Below are 19602 nucleotides of genomic sequence, written 5' to 3' on the forward strand. Positions count from 1 at the left end.
TAAATCTGAGGAAGTGTCAAAATGCAATGGGTGTTGCTGTGACACGCCCACAGCAACAACCATTATACATCCTTGCCATGCAAAGTGCTGTGTGTGAAGGGGCCCTATTGACAAAGGTGGTGTTAAGCCACAACAAGTCACTGAGTGCCACCTTGTAAATACTGCGCAGGGCATTGTGCCAAAGGAGCGTCACGAAAAGTGACACTCCACTATGGCTAGGGGCTCCTAAATATACCCCAAAATACCTTGTAGGCTTGCCCCATGTGTGATGCACAATGCTACACATATTATACAACTACAACCTTGTGTCTGTAACATGTAACTGAGCCTCCAGTAGCAAGTAAATGATGAGCCATGTCAACAGCCACCACAATCCAAGATTGACATTTCACTATCTCATTGCAGAGGATGATGCCTTACCTCCTGCCAACCTGCCTCTCCTGGATTTTACAGATGACAAAGATGACCAGCTGCCAACCATCAATGAAGAGACTGTTCAGGATGTCCTAGGTTCTCTCCAGACACCACCTCCAGTTGCAGGAGGGACACACAACGTAAGGGGGTGTCCACATGAACAACCCAGCTACCAACACACAGCCCCAGCCAGTCATGACACAGCCTTGGAATCTGCGGACCCAGACTTCACCTTCCAGAGGACAGTGGTAGGAGTCCAGTGGGAGCTGGTCAACCAGGTGCGGGTGGGAATGAAGACCAAGCAGCCTAGAGGGAGTGCAGAGGTGCCTCCGTCCAATTAAGGACAACTCAGCTGCAATCAGAGGCACCCACTCCCAGCTACATGAACTCCAACAGTCCCTGGCGGAAATGGCTGCTGTCATGAGGCAGAGGCTTTAACAATTGCCCTCCAAAAGTGGCAGCAGCATGATAGATAACAGGCTGGGGGCTATACTGAATACCCTGGAGCTCATACAGTGGGAAGTGGCCTCCCTCAGGGAAAGCTTGGCTGCCTACCACTGTGATGTTGCTGCGGTGTTGAGAAATCAGCATTTCCTCCTTGCTGAATTAATACCTTATGTGTTCACACAAATGGCAGCTGCTGGGACGTTTGACTCTACATCTCTTTCCCCTGATGTCTGTGTGGCCCCCTTCACTGCAACAAAAGCACCACCCATGGCACAGTAGACATCACACACATCAGAAGATGAAGATATGAAAGGAATAACATTCACAAGGAAAACCACCTGGTTGCATCAGTCTGTGCCACATGGACAGTATCTCCTTCGTTCTGTGCTTAAGATACTGCCAGTGTTGTGACAGCAGATAATGTGTGCTCTTCACTCATCCACTGTTGACTTGTCTGCTATGCACTGTCATTGTCTCAAATCTTACCTATTGGCAATTTAGACACCTCATCTCTAGTGCACACTTCTCCTATTCGTGTCTGGCTGGTTGTGCCTCCTTCCCCTTGCTGGCTGCTGTCCCCTTCTTGCCCTTGCCAGGTGGAGGAACCTTCTTGGGCTTGGCAGGTGTTGGTGGCACACTGGCTGGGCTGACTGGTGCCTCCTTGGAGCCTCTCACAGCTGCAGAAACCACAGTGGACGTGGACTGGGTGGCTGAGGTGCTGGGCTGGGTTCTGGACACCCTGGTCTGAGGTGAAGGACGGGGGGAGGGGTAGGGAAGAGGTCAAGGGTGGTGAGGAAAAGCTTCTTTGGGACACTGGAACGGAAAGAGGGTGAAGGTTTGGGAGTGGAGGAAGAGGGAGTGGTTGTAGGAGGTGTCAGTCTGCTGTGTTTGGGTGCAGGTTCATGAGCTGGAGGCTGTTGTGAGGTGGATGGCTGTTGGCTGGGTGTGTGCTTATGTTTGTGTGCTTTGGGAGGAGGGGTCACAGACACAGTGGGAGAGGACACATGTGCATGGATGTGGGGGTGGTGACTGCCAGTGAGGGGCGTGTACTGATAGGCGTGCTGGTGATGGAGGTAGTGGATGAGGATGTAGAGCAAGCAGGTGTGAGTGGAGACGCTAATGGGAAGGAGGTGGAGGAGGAGGGGGAAACATTGGAGACAGCAGATGTTGGTGTGTCTGCATGGGGATGGTGCTTGTGTGAGTGCCTGTGAGATGAAGTGTGGTGCTTGTGTTTGCCTGAGCCACTTCTGTGTGTTGATTTGGGTGGTTGCTGGTCTGAAGGGGTGCTTTGGATAGGTTGGGGTTGAGGGGATTTGGACTGGGTAGAGGAAGTTTGAGGGGGGAGGCTGGAGACAGGGACAATGGCTGCCATCAGTGCGGAGGCCAATGTCTGGAATGCTCTCTATTGGGCCGCCACGCCAGAGTGAATGCCCTCCAGGTATGCATTTGTTTGTTGCAAATGCCTTTCAACACCCTGGATGGCATTCAGTATGGTTGACTGCTCAACAGTGAGGGATCCCAGGAGGTCAATAGCCTCCTCACTGATGGCAACAGGGCTGACTTTGGCAGGGCCTGAGGTGCCTGGGGCGAAGGAGATACCCACCCTCCTGGGTGAGCGGGCACGGGAAACACGCTGAGGGGCTGCTGGGAGAGCGGTGCTGGTACGGGGGTGGCAGATGTACCTGTTGTTGGGGTGGGCACAAAGGTGTCCGCCACCACCAGGGAGCTTCCATCGGAGGAGGAGTCTCTGTCGTGGTGCTCCCCTTGCCCTCCGTCCCACTGGTGCCCTCACCGTCGGTGGATTCAGCCTCCAGGCCCATGTGGGATGCCGCTCCCTCCGTCGCCGGTGCCTCTGCTCCTCCGCCAGATGATGCTAATGCACACAAGGACAGGGTGACAAAACAAAAAGGGGGGGAGAGACAGAGGATACACTTGGTCAATGCCAGCAACAACACTGCTGTAGGCGTACACAACACACACAGATCAGCCCTATGCACTAGGCCGTGCACTACCAGTTACAATGCTAGTCACCAGCCCATGGGGTACATTGCCCAATGCCATTAGCTGCACACCTGAAACCAACAGGACCCTGCCCAGTAGTAGATGCCCACTTACACTATTGGGGTCGGAGTGCTTCAGAACCTGCCCAACAAGATATCTACCCTGCCAGTTCGCCCTGTCCTATGGGCACCCATAGCTCACATCCCCGACCCAGGAAAAACCTTAACGCGCGCAAAGTCATGATTCTGAATCTGTACTCACCCCCTTGTGGCTGCTGTGATGCCTTCAAGCGGCCATCCAACTCTGGATAGGCCACCGCCAGGATGCGGAACATCAGTGGGGTCAGCGTACCACGGGCACCCCTCTCTCATTGGGAGGCCAGCCCCAGCTGGGCCTCCGCCGTCTTCCTTGCCAAATGACGGAGGTCCTCCCACCGTTTGTGGCAGTGGGTGCTCCGCCTGTCAAAGACCCCCAGGGTCCACGCCTCCTTGGCGATGGCACGCCAAATACCCTTTTTCTGATTGGCGCTGACCTGCAGAAAAAATACAGTAGAAACGATATTAATCATATCGTCCAGACTGTTACACTCATGGCCCACAATATCCCTCCCATCCCCTTACGCACAGACATTGACCACCAGGCATGCAGCATTCTGCCCAGGACCCCTCAGCCCCCCCTACAAGAGGCTTACACACACAGAAATCCATACATTCATGGCCCACACATCATGCTCACAGTGTACTCACCTGTTTGTCTGGAGGACCATGGAGTAAAGTGTACTGGGGTAGGACCCCTTCCACCAGTCTCTCCAACTCCTCCGAGAGTGAAGGCGGGGGACCTTTCCCCAGACACTCTTGAGCCGTGGTCGCTTCCTGACACAGGTCACAGTAGCACTTGCAGTGTAGGTCCTCTCCTGTTGAAGGTTAGGTAGCAAGTGAGTGAACAGATAGAAAATGGTGGTCACATCTGCGGCGGTGCGTACTGTCACCACCGGCGTGCATCGCCATTGGCTCCTGGAACCCATAGGGCCCAATGATAACCAATGCGAAGTTGCACACCGGTCATGGACCGCCGACTGCAATGGCGCACAACGCCAGCGGAATTTCCTCATTTCCACTTGTCTTTCATCACAGGTCATTCAGCCGCCATTTCATGGGGGCACAGGCCATGGCACCTAACTACGTCACAGCAGACATTGGCACATCAACTGACTCTCAAATTCACATACTGTTTCTGTAAAGGAGGAACTGCATTTTATTTTAACATATGTGTGAATATGACCCTCTGTTTACCATTTTTCACCCTAGAGTTCAATTGCTGAGGATGAATAGGAGATGGAGACATCCCCCATGTACAGGGCCCTGGTGGACCTGGCAACAATGGAGGACAGGCACATTATCCTGACCTACAGACTTGATAAGGCCACAATCCAAGAAATGTGTGCCCAATTGGAGCCAGACCTGATTTCAGCTATCCTGCAGCCCACAGGGATCCCCCCCTCTATTGCAAGTTTTATCAGTGCTCCATTTCCTGGCAAGTGGTTCCTTCCAAGTGACAGTGGCCATGGCATCAGGGATGTCTCAGCCAATGTTCTCCAACGTGCTGACCAGAGTGTTGTCTGCCCTGCTGAAACACTTGCGTAGCTACATCGTATTCCCCCAGGTAGATGATTTGGCCACAGTGAAGGCTGACTTTTATGCCCTGGGACATATCCCCAACATCATTGGTGCCATTGGTGGTACACATATAGCATTTGTCCCCTCCCCCCCCGGAGAAATGAACAAGTGTTCAGGAATAGAAAAAGCCTTCACTCTCTGAATGTGCAGATGGTGTGTTTGGCAGACCAGTACATCTCCCATGTGAATGCCAAGTATCCTGGGTCTGTGCATGATGCATTTATCTTGAGGAATAGCAGCCTTCCATATGTGATGTCTCAACTCCAGAGGCACCGGGTGTGGCTAATAGGTGAGCCCATGGTCCCCACCCAGTTGATGTAGGAATATGGGTGTGGGTTTGGCCCTAAGGATGAGTGCGTGGCTAACAGGTATCCCTCAATATTTACAGGTGACTCTGGTTAGCCCAACCTCTCATGGCTACTGACCCCAGTGCGGAATGCAAGGACAAGGGCAGAGGAACGTTACAATGAGGCACATGGGCGGACAAGGAGGATAATTGAGAGAACCTTTGGCCTCCTGAAGGCCAGATTCCAGTGCCTCCATCTGACTTGTGGATCCCTGTATTACTCACCCAAGAAGGTGTGCCAGATCATCGTTGCATGCTGCATGTTGCACAACTTGGCCTTGAGATGCCAGGTGCCTTTACTGCAGGAGGATGAGCCTGGAGATGGTCTTGTGGCAGCGGTGGAGCCTGTGGACAATGACGAAGAGGAGGCAGAGGAAGAAGATGTGGACAACAGACGTACACTCATTCAACAGTACTTCCAGTGACACACAGGTAAGACACTGACTGTAACTTTAGATTCCATTGCAGTTTTGAGTTTGACATTGAACATGGCAGCCTGATTTCCCTATGTCTATGGCCACTTACTGTACCCTTTAGCATCTCTATTTTCAGATCTCTGTGCCTCACTCTGGCTCCGGGTGTGTTTACTGCTGCCCACTACAGGTTATACCTATGTTAATATTACAGTAGATGAGAAATTCAATGTTTACAGCTTGTTATACATATTTCAATCAACTGACAGACTCCATACTTGTATTTGTTCTAAGGGTGTTTATTTAGGTGCTAATAAGTGGAGGGGGTATTGCAATGGGCTAGGCTGCTGATGGAGGAAAGTCCAGGGTAGAGTCCTGTCTATTTTTATCACCGGTTCATTGTCCAAGGGGGTATAGGAAGGGGAGCAATGGCAGTTCAAGGTGGACAGGGTGACAGAGTGGGACACAAGGGTGACAATCAGGAAAGTCATATTTCCTGGCGGGGTCTTGGCAATGTTCTCTGGCTTCTGCCTGGATCGCAGGGACCGTACAGTATCTGGCCCATGGTTTCCTGGGAATGGTGTTATGCTCCCAGGATCCCTGCAAGTGCCTCGTGGAGAGTGGGTTCCCTGGGCCTGTCCTCTCCCTGTCGCACAGCAGTCCTCCCAGCTTCCCTGTTGTCCTGTGCCTCTGTCCCCTGGACCGTGTGCCCACTGCCACTGACCCCAGGTCTCTGATTGTCTTGGGTTTGTCGGTTTTCATGGGGTCCCTGTAGTGGTGTACACACTGCTGATTGACGTGTCCTGGGGACAGAGGTATGGGCCCGCTGGGTGGGTGCTGTGCTGGTGTTTCCTGAGTGGGGAGGCTCTGTGGTGGGTTGGGACTGTGGCAGGGTAACCCACTGTCCAGAGGTCCCTGATGGGCCAGGTTGGTCATCATTCTCCAGGCATGCAGAGCTGCTGTCATCACTGTGGACCTCTTCTGGGGGGCACTGGATGTTGGTGGCACTTCCTCTCTGGTGACGTTGAGTAGGGGTCCTCGGGATGTAAATGCAGTGTTATTGTATCTGCGTGTGCCATCTTGTGAATGGATATGTTTCCCTCCATGGTTGTTATTAGCAAGGCAGCTTTGGTTTGTGTGAGTTGTGCTTGGTTTGGCTAAGTGATTGTCACTAGTGTGCATGCTGTGGTGATTGATTGTCCATGCAGGTCTGTGATGGGTGTCCATGGATTGGTGTTGCATGCAGGGCTTGGTATTGAGATGGGTGGGTTGTGATAGTGGGGTATATGTGAGGTGGTGGAGTGATGGGGTGAGGGTAGGGGTAGGAGTTTGTGATGGCATGCAGGTAGGGTGGGGGATATAGTAGTAAAGATTTGACTTACCAGAGTCCACTCCTCCTGCTACTCCTGCAAGGCCCTCAGGATACATGATCGCCAAGACTTGCTCCTCCCATGTTGTTAGTTGAGGGGGGCGGGGTGGGGGTCCACTGCCAGTCCTTTATACGGCTACCTGGTGTCTTGCAACCACGGAACGCATCTTCCCCCGTAGGTCGTTCCACCTCTTCCTGATGTCATTCCTTGTTCTGGGGTGCTGTCCCACGCCATTGACCCTGTCCACGACTCTCCACCATAGCTCCATCTTCCTAGCAATGGACGTCTGCTGCACCTGTGATCCGAATAGCTGTGGCTCTACCTGGACGATTTCCTCCACCATGACCCTTAGCTCCTCCTCGGGGAACCTGGGATGTCTTTGGGGTGCCATGGGTGTAGTGTGAGTGGTATGTGTGAGGGTGTGTGGAGTGATGTGTTGGGGTGTGTGCTGTGAGGTGCATGGATGGTGTATTGGTGATGGTTCTGTGGCTCAGATTCAGTGGGTGCTCCTGGCTTGTCTCTCTCTCAGTTGTCAAATTCTTTGGGTCGTAAAGGGTTGTGGTTAATGTGGGTGTGTGTTTTATAGTGGTGTGGGTGTGTGGGTGTCATGTGTGTATGTGTGTCAGGTGTGTGTAGTTTGAATTGTCCTATGTGGTGCTGTTTTGTTAGTGTGTGTGTATTATGAGCGCGGCTACATGTACTGCCAGTGGTTTACCGCGGTTGAATGAGCGCTGCGGTGATTCGTGGGTCATGATGCTGTGGGCGGATTTCTGTTGGCGTAACAGTGTGGGTTTTGGTACCCCCAGTTTATCACTGACCTTTGGGCTGGTGGAGTTGTGCGGATGTCTGTATAGTTGCGGATTTTTCTATGTGTGTTATAATACCCGTAGCGTATACCGCCACGGTTACGGTATTTTGGTGTCCGGCAGCACGGTGGTAGGTGGCATTTACTGCCAATGTTCTAATGAGGGCCATAGTTCCCCACGCATCTTAGATGCAGGAGATGGTGTACACACATGTGTCAATTAAGGCTGGTATGTACTGTGTGTGTGGAAAGACATGTGTAGTTTCATTTCAGTAAAATATAACCACAGCAGTGCGTTCATGGGATATGAAACCTCACATATCTATTTTCCTATATGGACACATGTTGGACTTTGACAAATGCCTGGGTAGTCATATCACTGCCACCTATGTTTCCGTATGTCAGAACACATCTGAAGGTCAATGATCTTGTGATACATAGGCACTTCCATTTGTGGAAAGTTGCCTTTAGTTCAGACTCCAATACAGATTTCCAGGCCTGTGCCATTTAAGTGGTACATGTGTGCTGAGATATCTTGCATGCGTGTGCATGCCACCAACTACGTACTCACAATCAACCACATCATGTTTGTTATGAACGTCACATAAAATGGCATACCACTGTGTAGCAATGTCACAGTCTGGCAAAGATGGCAGCCTACTCATCATCACTACTGTGGGAGATTTTATGCCCACACAGGCCCATGGTTGCATGTTTAAGTGCAGGTTTATGATGCTCCATACTACTCAGTCAACTATGCACATGCATCAGGCCCATGACAATGTCAATAGTCTATATAGCCTGAGCAGTGGTGTTAGGGGTTTTTGGGTGGGTTCTAGCCTCTTCATGATTGCTCTTCAGCAGAGCAATGCACTGTCCCATGCAGACAGACACTTGCACAATTGTGATAAAAAGGACTGGGATATTATTTTTCCTCTGGGATACTTGATGTCAGCCTTGCCCTATCATGTACTGAGGACTGGCTACTTCCATGTGTAGGATAAGTCTCATCATTTGGCATGGTCTGATAGACATGATTTTATGTCCTTAGTAATTTCCATGGACAGCTTGGTTCCAGTTTGTATCTCTGTTGTAACTTGTAATTTAGGAACAAGCCAGGGGCAGATGATGTCATCTGCCAATGCCTCCTGTCATGATTGTATGCAATGAGTAACTAACAGGTTATTGTAGTGGCAAACATGAGTGGGTTTTGTACTGAACTACCCATACTCTCTGTACGTCTGTTGGGTGATCACATGTTGACATTGATGTATTGCACAGTCAGTATAAGTCTATGTGTGTCCATTCTCCATCTTTTACAGCATATCTTGTTAGGAATAGATTGTGTTCTACATTGCTGCCAATCTTTAGGCTGCTTACACTTTGTACACATTTTCAACAGCAATATTGTTTGGTCATACATGGACAGCATGCAACATTTGACTTGTGTAAATTGAATATGTACACATCTTCTACTATTGGCTACATGATAGTTACAGTCCCATTGCCTGGCTTTGCAAGATTACATGACATCCACACACATGACATTACACCTGCCACAGCACTTGTGTCGTCTCTAAGTGACCTCCCATGTTGTATATCCAGGTATCTGTGGGTATCTCTCAGCTGTCCATCCACATCTTTCGTTGAACATGGGTATGCACTAATTCCTAAATTCCACAACCTATGTCACTCTTACCATGAGTATTGTTAGTGTGTGAAATAATCTCAGTGCTGCTTTTTTATTAGCCACATGCAACATATCTGTCTACTTCTCCTCCCATTCATTTTTGGATGGGTCTGTGACATGTTTGGACATTGCTGGACATACTTGCACATCCCACACCTGATTGGCATGTTGGAAACCTAGACATATTAGGGTCTTTTGTCACCATGGGTAACTTTCTCTTGGTCTGGTATGTGAGTGTCAATGTTGATATGTGCTATGTGATGGTGTAATACAGACTATACTAGGTTACCTTGCTGATATATGTTAACCATTGTTGATATTTGCAAACCCTTTGCTACCTAGGCCATACACCCATACATCAGTCATCACATATAAATCCGGATTAGCTGTAGGCATGTGTCAAGACAGCAGATTTGTGTGACAAGTGTGTATAGAAAGTACATATGGAGTGGCACACACTGTGCCTACATTCCGCCCAGACATTAATTTGGTGGTGCATTGTCACATTTTATTCTTAAATCCTGACAATGGGCCATATGTTTGGAGAGTGTTTCATTTGTCTGCTGCTTCATTTGTCTGGCAACCCATAGCGCACTCCACAGCCAACATGTGTGTGCCATATTTGAGGTACAGTGCACCATGTGGCAGGGTTTGGCCAAATGGCATTTCCGGGACATACACCCATTGATATACAGTGCAGGTTCTGGCTCTTCCATTGGTTACCAACCCTGAACAGAAAATAAGGATCCACAGTGTGAGAAAGTAGCCTCTTTCTAGCCTGGTAACCCCCGTTTGTGGCCTGTTTGTCAGTGTCTGTCAGTGTGTTTTTACTGTCTCACTGGGATCTTGCTAGCTAGGACCCCAGTGCTCATAGTTTGAGACCTATTTGTTGGTGTGTTTTTACTGTCTCACTTGGATCCTGCTAGCCAGGACCCCAGTGTGCATAGTGTGTGGCCTATTTCTGTTGTTAGAATGCCTGACTGTGTCACTGGAGCTCTGCTAACCAGAACTCCAGTGCTTATGCTCTCTGTGTGTGCCAAATTTGTCACTATAGTTTAGTGACTTAATATATCAATTCCAATTGTCACACTGGTCCCCCTTTATAAGTTCTTAGTATATGGTACCTAGGTACCCAGGGCATTGTTGTTCCAGGAGATCCTTATGGGCTGTAGCGTTTCTTTTGCCACCCTTAAGGAGCTCATACAAACACTCCTTCGGGACTGCCATGGTAGCCTGATTGAAATAGTGCCCCCACTATTTCACAGCCATTTTTCACTGCACCATGTAACTTATAAGTCAGTTTTAAGTCTAACCTTCATTTTCTGCAGGCTAGGTGCAAAGTTACTGTGTGTGAGGGCACCCTTGCACTAGCAAAGGTGTCCCCACATTGTCCAGGGCCAATTCCCCGGACCTTGTTAGTGCTTGGGCACCATTATAAGCATGCACTTCATATATGTCAATACATATATGTAGCTTCACAATGGTAACTCTGAATATGGCCATGTGATATGTTTAAGATTGTGAAATTGAACCCCCAATCCAAATCTGGTATTGGGTGGCCAATTCCATGCACCCGGGGGGCTCCACCATGAACCCCCAGTACTGCCAAACCAGCTCTCTGAGGTTTCCACTGCAGCCCCAGCTGCTGCAACCTCACAGACAGGTTTCTGACCTCCTGGGGATTGAGCAGCTCAATCCCAGGAAGGCAGAACAATGCATTTCCTTTAGGTGAAGGGTGTTACACCCTCTCCCATTGAAAATAGGTATGACAGGCATGGGAGGGGTATCTTCCCAGAGCCTCTGGAAATGCATTGAAAGGCACAAACGTTGCCCTCCTTGCATAATACAGTCTACACTGGTTCAGGGACCCCCAGTTCCTGTTCTGGCACAAAACTGGACAAAGGAAAGGGGAGTGACTACTCCCCTGTCCATCACCACCCCAGGGGTGGTGCCCAGAGCTCCTACAGAGTGTCTTTGGCATTAGCCATCTTGGATTCCAAGGTGTGGGGACCCTCTCGGAGCATCTGAGTGGCCTATGCTAGCAGGTGATGTCAAAGACTCCTCCTGATAGGTGCATACCTGGGTAGGTAGCCAAGCTCCCTCTCAGGACTATTTAGGGTCTCTCCTCTGGGTGTTTCCTCAGATTCGGTTTGCAAGACTATACCAGGAATACTCTGCATCCTCTGCTTCAGCTTCTGACCTTCGGATCAATCTTAGACTGCTCCAAGAACCACTGTAACTGCAACAAAGTATCTAGGAAGGGTACTGTGACCTGCAACTTCAGCTCTAAACAGCAACTGCAACGGTTTCCAAGGTACGCATGCTCTGAAGGCTGCCTGTTTTCACCCTGCACCGGAAGAACCGAAGGTCCAGCTGTCCAAATTTGGTGGAGGTAAGAGCTTCCCTTCCCGTGCCAGACAATAGCCCTCTACATCGCGTCTTCTGTAGCTCCTTGGGCTTCTGTGCACTTCTTACTAAAGTTCTTTGTGCACATCCTAGCCCAGGTCCCCAGCGCTCTATCCTGCAATGCAAAGCCCACTGAGTTGTTCCCCGGTGGTGTGGCATCCTCATATGTAGTGCTGCGATGACCGCACTTTGCAACTCCTTTGTCCCCGTGTCCTGGGACTCTCGTGGGGGCTGCCTGGTCTTTTGGGGGCTCTCTGAAGTGCTGAGAGCCTCCTCTTCCCCTCAGTCTGAGTTGAGACCCACAGTTCCCTCCTAGGGCCGGGCAGCTCCCCTTGACGCAAAACGAGTACTTGCATTAACCAAGGCTTGGTGGCAGAATGCAGCGACGCAAACAGCCTGCATCCAACAACTCTACGTGGGACATTTTTTGCACTAAGAAGGAACCCGGAGCTATCTTCTTTGGTACATTTCTGTACTTTTCTTCCAACTGGAGAATCCACTTTTGCACCTTCTTCCAGGTGGGCAGGGGCTCCTGTTCTTTCTGGAAGCTTCATTGACTTCTGGACTTGGTCTCCTCTCTCCACAGGTCTTCAGGTCCCAGAATCCATTGCTGGTTGCTTGCAGTCTTGCTTAGTTCTAGCATAATTCTTCATCACCACTTGTAGTGTGTTCTGAGGAAACTTACTGTACTTTACTCTTGTTTTCCTGGGCTCTGGGGTGGTGTACTTTACTTACTTTTGGTGTTTTCTTACACTTCCTGAGCCTCTCTACACACTCCACTTGCCTAGGGGGGAATCCGACCTTCACATTTCACTATTTTAGTATATGGTTTGCGTTGCCCCTAGGCCCATTGCAACCTATTGTATTTTTCACTATTTGCTCTATTTTATGACTGTTTACTTACCTGATTTTAGTTACTAGTGTATATATTGTGTATAATACTTACCTCCAGTAGGAGTATTGCCTCTAAGATATTTTTGGTCTTGTGTCACTAAAATAAAGTACTTTTATTTTTTGTAACACTGAGTATTGTCTTTTATTGTGCATAAGTAATGTGTGACTATGGTGGTATTGCAAGAGCTTTGCATGTCTCCTAGTTCAGCCTTGGCTTCTCTCCTACAGCTACCCCTAGACAGCCTAAGCTACTAGACATTGCCTACATTTCACTAATAAGGGATAACTGGACCTGCTATATGGTGTAAGTACCTTAGGTACCCACTACAAACCAGGCCAACCTCCTACACATAGGTACCAATGCTGTCCCCCCTTATCACACATGCATAGTGCTGGCGTAGCAGTGATCCACCTGAGATGTGACACTGTTCATTTCCTACATTACTGAAACAGCATTTGATAACAGCCTCTACCTTATGTATGTCTCTCTTGCATACATCATGCCAGACGTGTCGATGATGTGGGGAAAGGGCTAGGATTTTGCACATTGCTCACTTAACATCATGTTATATTTTGTGGTGCATGGATCTAGGCCTTCAAGGGCAACATGCCCGTAGGTTATATGACACCGATGTGTGACATGAAAGCACTAGACCCTCTTACCTCACAAACTATGTTGCAACCATACTTGTAACTGTTGTGTTTCTTTCCTGATCTCTGAGGTATAAGTTACAGTCCAATGGTATATGTAGTGGAGTATGAGTATACCATGGAGATTCTGCTGCTAAGTAATTTATTGGTGATGTTTCAAAGTGATAATATTTGTACAGTGACTATGTGGAGAAGTTTTGTACAATTTGTAGTCTCCTGCAAACTCCTGCAGCAGTTTTTTGTAGCTCCCCCTCCAAATGTGCTGCACCATTATTATCCTCCTCCTCGTTGGAGACATCTACCTGTTCATCCCAGGGAACATTGGTCCGTATACATATATTATGGAAGATTGCACATACCAGTATCATCTTACATACCAGTGGTGGAGCATACAATAGGATTCCTCCTGTCAGGGCTAGGCACCTGAACTTTGCCTTCAGAAGCCCAAATGTCCTCTCCACTACATTTCATGTTCTTCTGACCCCTTCATTATGTGCACGCTCTTTTACAATTGTGGGATTGCCAAATGGAGTCATCAGCCATGGCTGTATGCCATAATCTTGGTTGGCTGCAAAGGAATGAGAGAATATGTGTTGGTAATGCTTGACAGTGGTTTAGTATGTACCTTGGCAGTTGTTAGTTTTAGATGCAGTGGTAACTCAGACTTGCTGCTGTTAAAGTGTACCTGTTTTGTGAAATGGTTTCATAGGTCTGTGTTGATGGACATGACACTCTCTGGTTATGGCTCAGCGAGCTGTGGATTGTGATTTTCAATCCAAATTGACGGTTCACCCATTGCAAATGTGTGTTGAGTTGTCCATATCTGTGCCAGTGTCTGGTTGTTGGTGGAACCTTCCACCTCCTTGCACCACAGTGGTGTAATATGTAGCCCTACATAGCCAAACCCTGGCTTCCAAGTTAACATGTAGCACTACGCGTGCAGTGCGACACATAATGACCCTTTGTGGCAGATGATGGCGGTGCCAGCCATCAAGTGTACTAGGGTGTGAATTACACAATTGGAGGATGAGCACAAGTTGGTGCATTGGAATCTCTTAAGTTCCTATACATGATTTATCACAGACACTTTCAACACATGCACAGTACAGGCGTTGGGAGGGGGCACACCATTCTTTTATATGGGTCCCTATGCACGGTGCATGAAAGGTCAGGTATGTCTTCTATACTGCTACAGAGTCCTACTATGGCATTCATGATCTTTACAGTACTGCACAAATTCTGCAAAATAGTGGGACGTTTCTTGTATACGGCACACACGTGGTGGCATTAGGGGGTCTTAAGGGGTGCATGGGAGGTGGCACTGGAGTAGGTGCTGCACGACTTCTCATTATTTTGCCCCATGGTCTTTCATGGCAGGTAATGCTGTATTCCTATGTGTGCAACACAATGCAGCAAACAAGTGAATGTGAACACTACAGGTATGTCAGGTAGGTGTAGGCGATATGTCGTTGGTCATGGCAACACTTGGGTGGCATTCAAAATTGATGCTGCCAGAGGCTTGAGCCCATGACTAATGTGGGGCTGTGCCTATATGTGACTTTCTTTACATTGACATGGCCTATGCCATTCAAATTGCTGAACTATACATTATTAGGTGTAATGTGTGTGGGATCTGTATTCAGGTGTCATCAAGTGGACACTACTTATGGCTTGGGCCTAGCTTCTGTATGCAAAGGGGACATAGCTCCACCTGTGCTCACATGGTGTGCCAGTCAGGTTGTGGCTGCTTTATGTACATGTCGGTGTATGTGTGTATGATGTGCAATAATTGTGGTGTAGTGTTGCATGCGGCATATGTGTTGTTGCCTGTACATCTGTCTTCCCCTACCCATGTGTGTTTAGTGTGGTGTATGTCTTGTTCGTTCTCCATGGTTGGAGTGTTGTCTGTGTACTGACTGGTATGGTGGCTTACCTACGAGTAGGCCATTGCCATATTGCCCATCCTAGAACCGCTTGTTGATGATGGAATGCTGGAATATGTAGGCATCATGTACGCTGCCTGGGTATTTGGCCAGGATGTTTGAAAACAGCCCACGGTGGTCCACAATGGCCTGCACATTTATGGAATGGATGTGCTTGCGGTTCCTGTATAGGTGGTCCGTTGCTGCAGGTGGTGCCAGTTGGACATGGGTACAGTTCATTGCACCAAGCACATGCAGGAACCCAGCAATTAGATAGAAACCTTGCTTGGTCTTCTATTGCAGCTGCTGGGTGTTGGGGAAGCAGATGTGGTGGGGTGTGAGGCATATGATTGTGTCCAGAACCTTTGGAAGGAACACTGAGAAGGATGGCTGGGAGATACCAGCAACTTGTGCACCCGTTGTCTGAAAAGATCCTGACCCCAGCATATGAAGGACAGTGAGGAGTTTGGTCATGGATGGTATGTGTGTTAGAGTTTCCACCCTTGCAGTTATGTCTGGCGCAATGTGGTGCAGCAGGCGTACTATTATCTCCCGGTTGAGATGGTAATTCCTGATGTCTGCGGCATGTGAATACTAACAGTTCCATGTTGTCCAGGAGGTTGCCAATGCTCCTCTGTGGGTTTTCCTTAAGCGGTGGTGTGTGGGCCTCTTGTTAACGCCTGATCTGACCAGGCATTAAAACTTGATGCAAATCAGTCTTTGCATCACTTTCAGGGACCGCTTCGTTTCTGTGCGTCATTTTTGCTTTGGGGGGTAAATATGACGCTAGAGGGCTAGCATCATTTTTGGAAGGGAATGCCTACTTTGCATATCATTGTCGCAATACGACCAAGGTGGGTTGACGCTCCCAAAAAATTACACTAACGCTGATATTTTGACACTAAACGGGTCTAGCATCAAAATATTAATATGGCTATAGATTTGTGCCGCTTTTGAATTAAAAAAATGACGCAAAGGTGGTGCAAACTTTTCATAAATATGAGTCATAGTGCCTCAGCGCTGGCTGACTCGGCTCCACCAGTAGCGGTATGGAGCCTAAAGCTTCCAGAGCTGCTTGTAATAAAACTGAGGTCGCCGCTGTAGCACTACAATGTGCACCCTGGGCAAAAGGACTAAGAATGAACGCGCAGATGTGGGACCTGCAGGAAAAACTGGGACAGTCACAAAGGCAAAAAGGTGAGTGCCCCCACTCTCAGTATGCATAGAAGCCTTAATAACTCAGACTTAGCCTCACTGCCCCAGCAGGAGGCATCGCGTGAAATACCACAAACTGCTATCACAGAGTTTTTTTGTGCTGGTGCCACCACAAGCTTGCACAGTGTAAAGGGACTCCTGATGTTCACAGATTTAGCTAGCGCCTTACCTCAGGTGTCTGTGGTAGACAGTACCCCTAGTACCATGGATAAAGACCGAGATTCGATCAGTGGCCCGATGCTGGGAGACCAGCAAGCTGGGCTTGAAAGTCAAATCCAGCAGCAACCTCTGCAGGGGGATCTGGGAGCCAGGGTAGAAGGTGGGTCCAGCATTGTGGACATAGCAACTGAGAGTATCCTTAAACATTAGACAGAGCATTCTGGGACTGGTAGTCTAGTAAGATTAGAGGCTTATTTTCCCATAACCAGTCTAGAAAACCCTGATGGGGCAGGGGGGTTGGATCTGCTGCCCACAGCCAGTGTGGGGTCGGAAATGCGGATGGAGGTGAACAAGAGCTCTTATCCAGAAGTCAGAAGAGAAATTATCAACGTGGATTCATTGAATGTGGTGGGGCAAGGAGCCAGAGTTGACTCTGTGGAGAATGGAAAAGTTCAGATCTCTCCTGGGAAGGACAGGACAAGTTCTATTCCCTCACTGCTGGGTCTGAATCATCAAATTAAAGCTTTGGCACTAGCTCCAGTTTAAGTGAGGGAGAAGGTGCCACTCAGTTGATGGAGAAAGTAGTCTGCTAAAAGTGCTGCTAGCTACACTTAAGTGGCAGAAGCTACCGCACAAGAAGTATACAATGAAGTCTGCGGCCTCCCCAGTCAAGAACAATACGGACAGCTGAATGCAGGAGGCACTAGCCCTGAAGTGTGACTATTCAGGTACTCGACTCCTCTGCCAGGAGAGGGGGTCAGATAGCTCACTGGCACCAGAAGAAGGTGGTCATTCCAGCTGTGCCAAGAAAACTGGTGACTCAATGCTGCAGAGCATTTATAATTCAATGAAAGAACAACAGAGTGAAACCTGGCCACGAGAGCCGGAGGCCTGGTTGAGAACAAAAAATCTGCAAGGGGCTTTGAAGAAAGTGTCTTGAACCTGCACCAAAATAGGGGAAAAGCTTAATGATGTGGTGGAGAGGATGGCGGCAGTGGAAGGTGACATGGGTGCCTTTCAAGGTCAGGTGGAAACACATACAAAGCAGTTATCTGACATTATGTGAAAATAGAGGACTTCAAGAATCACCAGCGGCGTAATAACCTCCAGTTTCTAGGGATAAAAGAAGGGGACTAAGGCAGCAATGTAAGGGCATTCATGATTGATCTACTCAGTGGGGCCGTACCAGATTTGGCTACCTGGGACTGGGAATCGGAGGTCCAGCATGTGCACAGGTTTCCGTTCATGTAGAAAAAGCAGATCTATTTGGAAGGGGCAAATGCGAGGCATCCCAGAGCGGTCCTAATCTATTTTGGCAATTTCATCTTAAGAGAGGCCATTTTTGAGAAGGGTCACCCAGATGCACAATAAAGTCACACTGGCCAAACATTCTTTGTATGCCCTGACTACTGTCAAGCCACAGTAGAACAAAGGTGGAGGCTTCAGCAGCTGATCAAGCCATTTAAAAAAGTTGGGGCAGAAGCATTTCTGTTGGCCCCTGCTCTATTGAAAACTAGTTTCAAAGGACGAACTAGAACTTTTACTCCCGGAATATTGGCTAACGAATATTTGGATGGCTTGACTTCTTCTCATTACGTGCAGCCACCTTAACAGACTGAGACTCCTGGATGGCTAATCAATGCAATGAAGCTGATAGGTTTCTTACTGTATTTGAATAACTGAATGCTTGATTCAGCACAAAGGGGGATAGGGGTACAGGGTAGAGCATGTGGTGGGCACTACACAGGCACCATCATCCAGGCCATACCAGGCCTGATTGCCTTGTGTGGTGGGGGGATGGGTGAGTGGTGGGGGCAGGGTTGTTGTGGGGACAGGGAGATGTCGTGGGTAGGGGCTGCGGGTAGCTGGGTTAGGGGGATAGGCACTGGTGGGGCTTTGGAGAAAGAAGATGAAGGAGGACCATGATGAAGATTGTTGCGAGGGGTGGCCACTGATAAAATGGTCATTTTAACGGTTGGCCTGGCTTGGGTAGGCCTTGAGAATGAAAGAGTAGGGGATTTGAGTAACCAAAGCAGTTGGGGTCCAGGGCAAAGAGAAGAAGCGTGGCAGAGGACCCAAGAGCATTAAAAGCAGATCTTTACTGTCTTCAAGAAACCCATATAGACTGAACCAATAAGAACTTGTTAGAAACACTTGGTCTAGCACTGGTTGCATGGACTACTCAGGGCACTAGAACCAGGAGGTGGGAATATTGGCCTCAGGTACGGGGTGTGACTTCAGATGCTGCTCTGCCGACAAGTTTGAGAGATGGGCTATAACAGAATGTAGGTATGGTGGTGGAGTATTTTCTTTATGTACACTATATGGCTCAGTTTTTTTGAAGAGGTAGACTTTCTTTCTATAGAGCTAGCAGCCTGGCCAGCACCATACGTGGTATTTGGGGATGTCAACTTTAATGGGTCTAGGTTGGGTCTCAGGTATAAAAATTACTCTATTGCTGGCTGGAAGCTGCGAAAGTATATAGCTCTTTGTAACTTCCAAAAAGGGATAAGCTTGGTTGATGCCTGGCTTGAGCCGTAAGGGTCTGACGCCGGCTTTACATATTATTCTGCCCCACACAGATCACTGGCTCAGCTGGATTATTTTTTCTTGTCTCCAGAGCTTATAACCAGAGCTCACATAGAGCTATTCCCCTGTTTTAAGTCTGATCATAATCTCCTTGTGAGAAAGCTATCTTTAGATGGGTTAAGTAAGAAGGGGTGGAACTGGTTGTTTGAGGGGGGGTTATCATCAGATGTTGCGTATATCCAAAGAAAGAATACATGGATCACAGAATTCCTGAAATTAACTATGGAGAGTACCTCTCTGGAGGTGGTCTGGGACGCTTTCAAAGCGAGAGTGCAGAAGGAAACCTTGAGGTATAGTCTAACTTGTCAGAGGCAGAATTATATGCATTTGAAGGAACTCTATTTAAAGCTGGGCAAGACTGACTTTCTTTTAGTCAACATCATTAGGGATGGGGCAGACCCTGCCGCAGCGCAGAAACAAATTGCTTTGTCTAAGGCTGGAATTAATGCAAGAATGGTGGAAAAATAGCTGGGAAATTTCTAGTTATGCAACAAGAATGTTACGAGTATAGTGAACAGGTTGGTCAATGGCTTGCAGTTCGCATGCAGCAGAGGGTCGCCGCAGGATATAATTGGGAAGTTAAAGACATGAAAGGCGATCTGGT

This window comes from Pleurodeles waltl, chromosome 8 (genome assembly GCF_031143425.1).
Source record: "Pleurodeles waltl isolate 20211129_DDA chromosome 8, aPleWal1.hap1.20221129, whole genome shotgun sequence".
Classification (NCBI taxonomy): Eukaryota; Metazoa; Chordata; class Amphibia; order Caudata; family Salamandridae; genus Pleurodeles; species Pleurodeles waltl.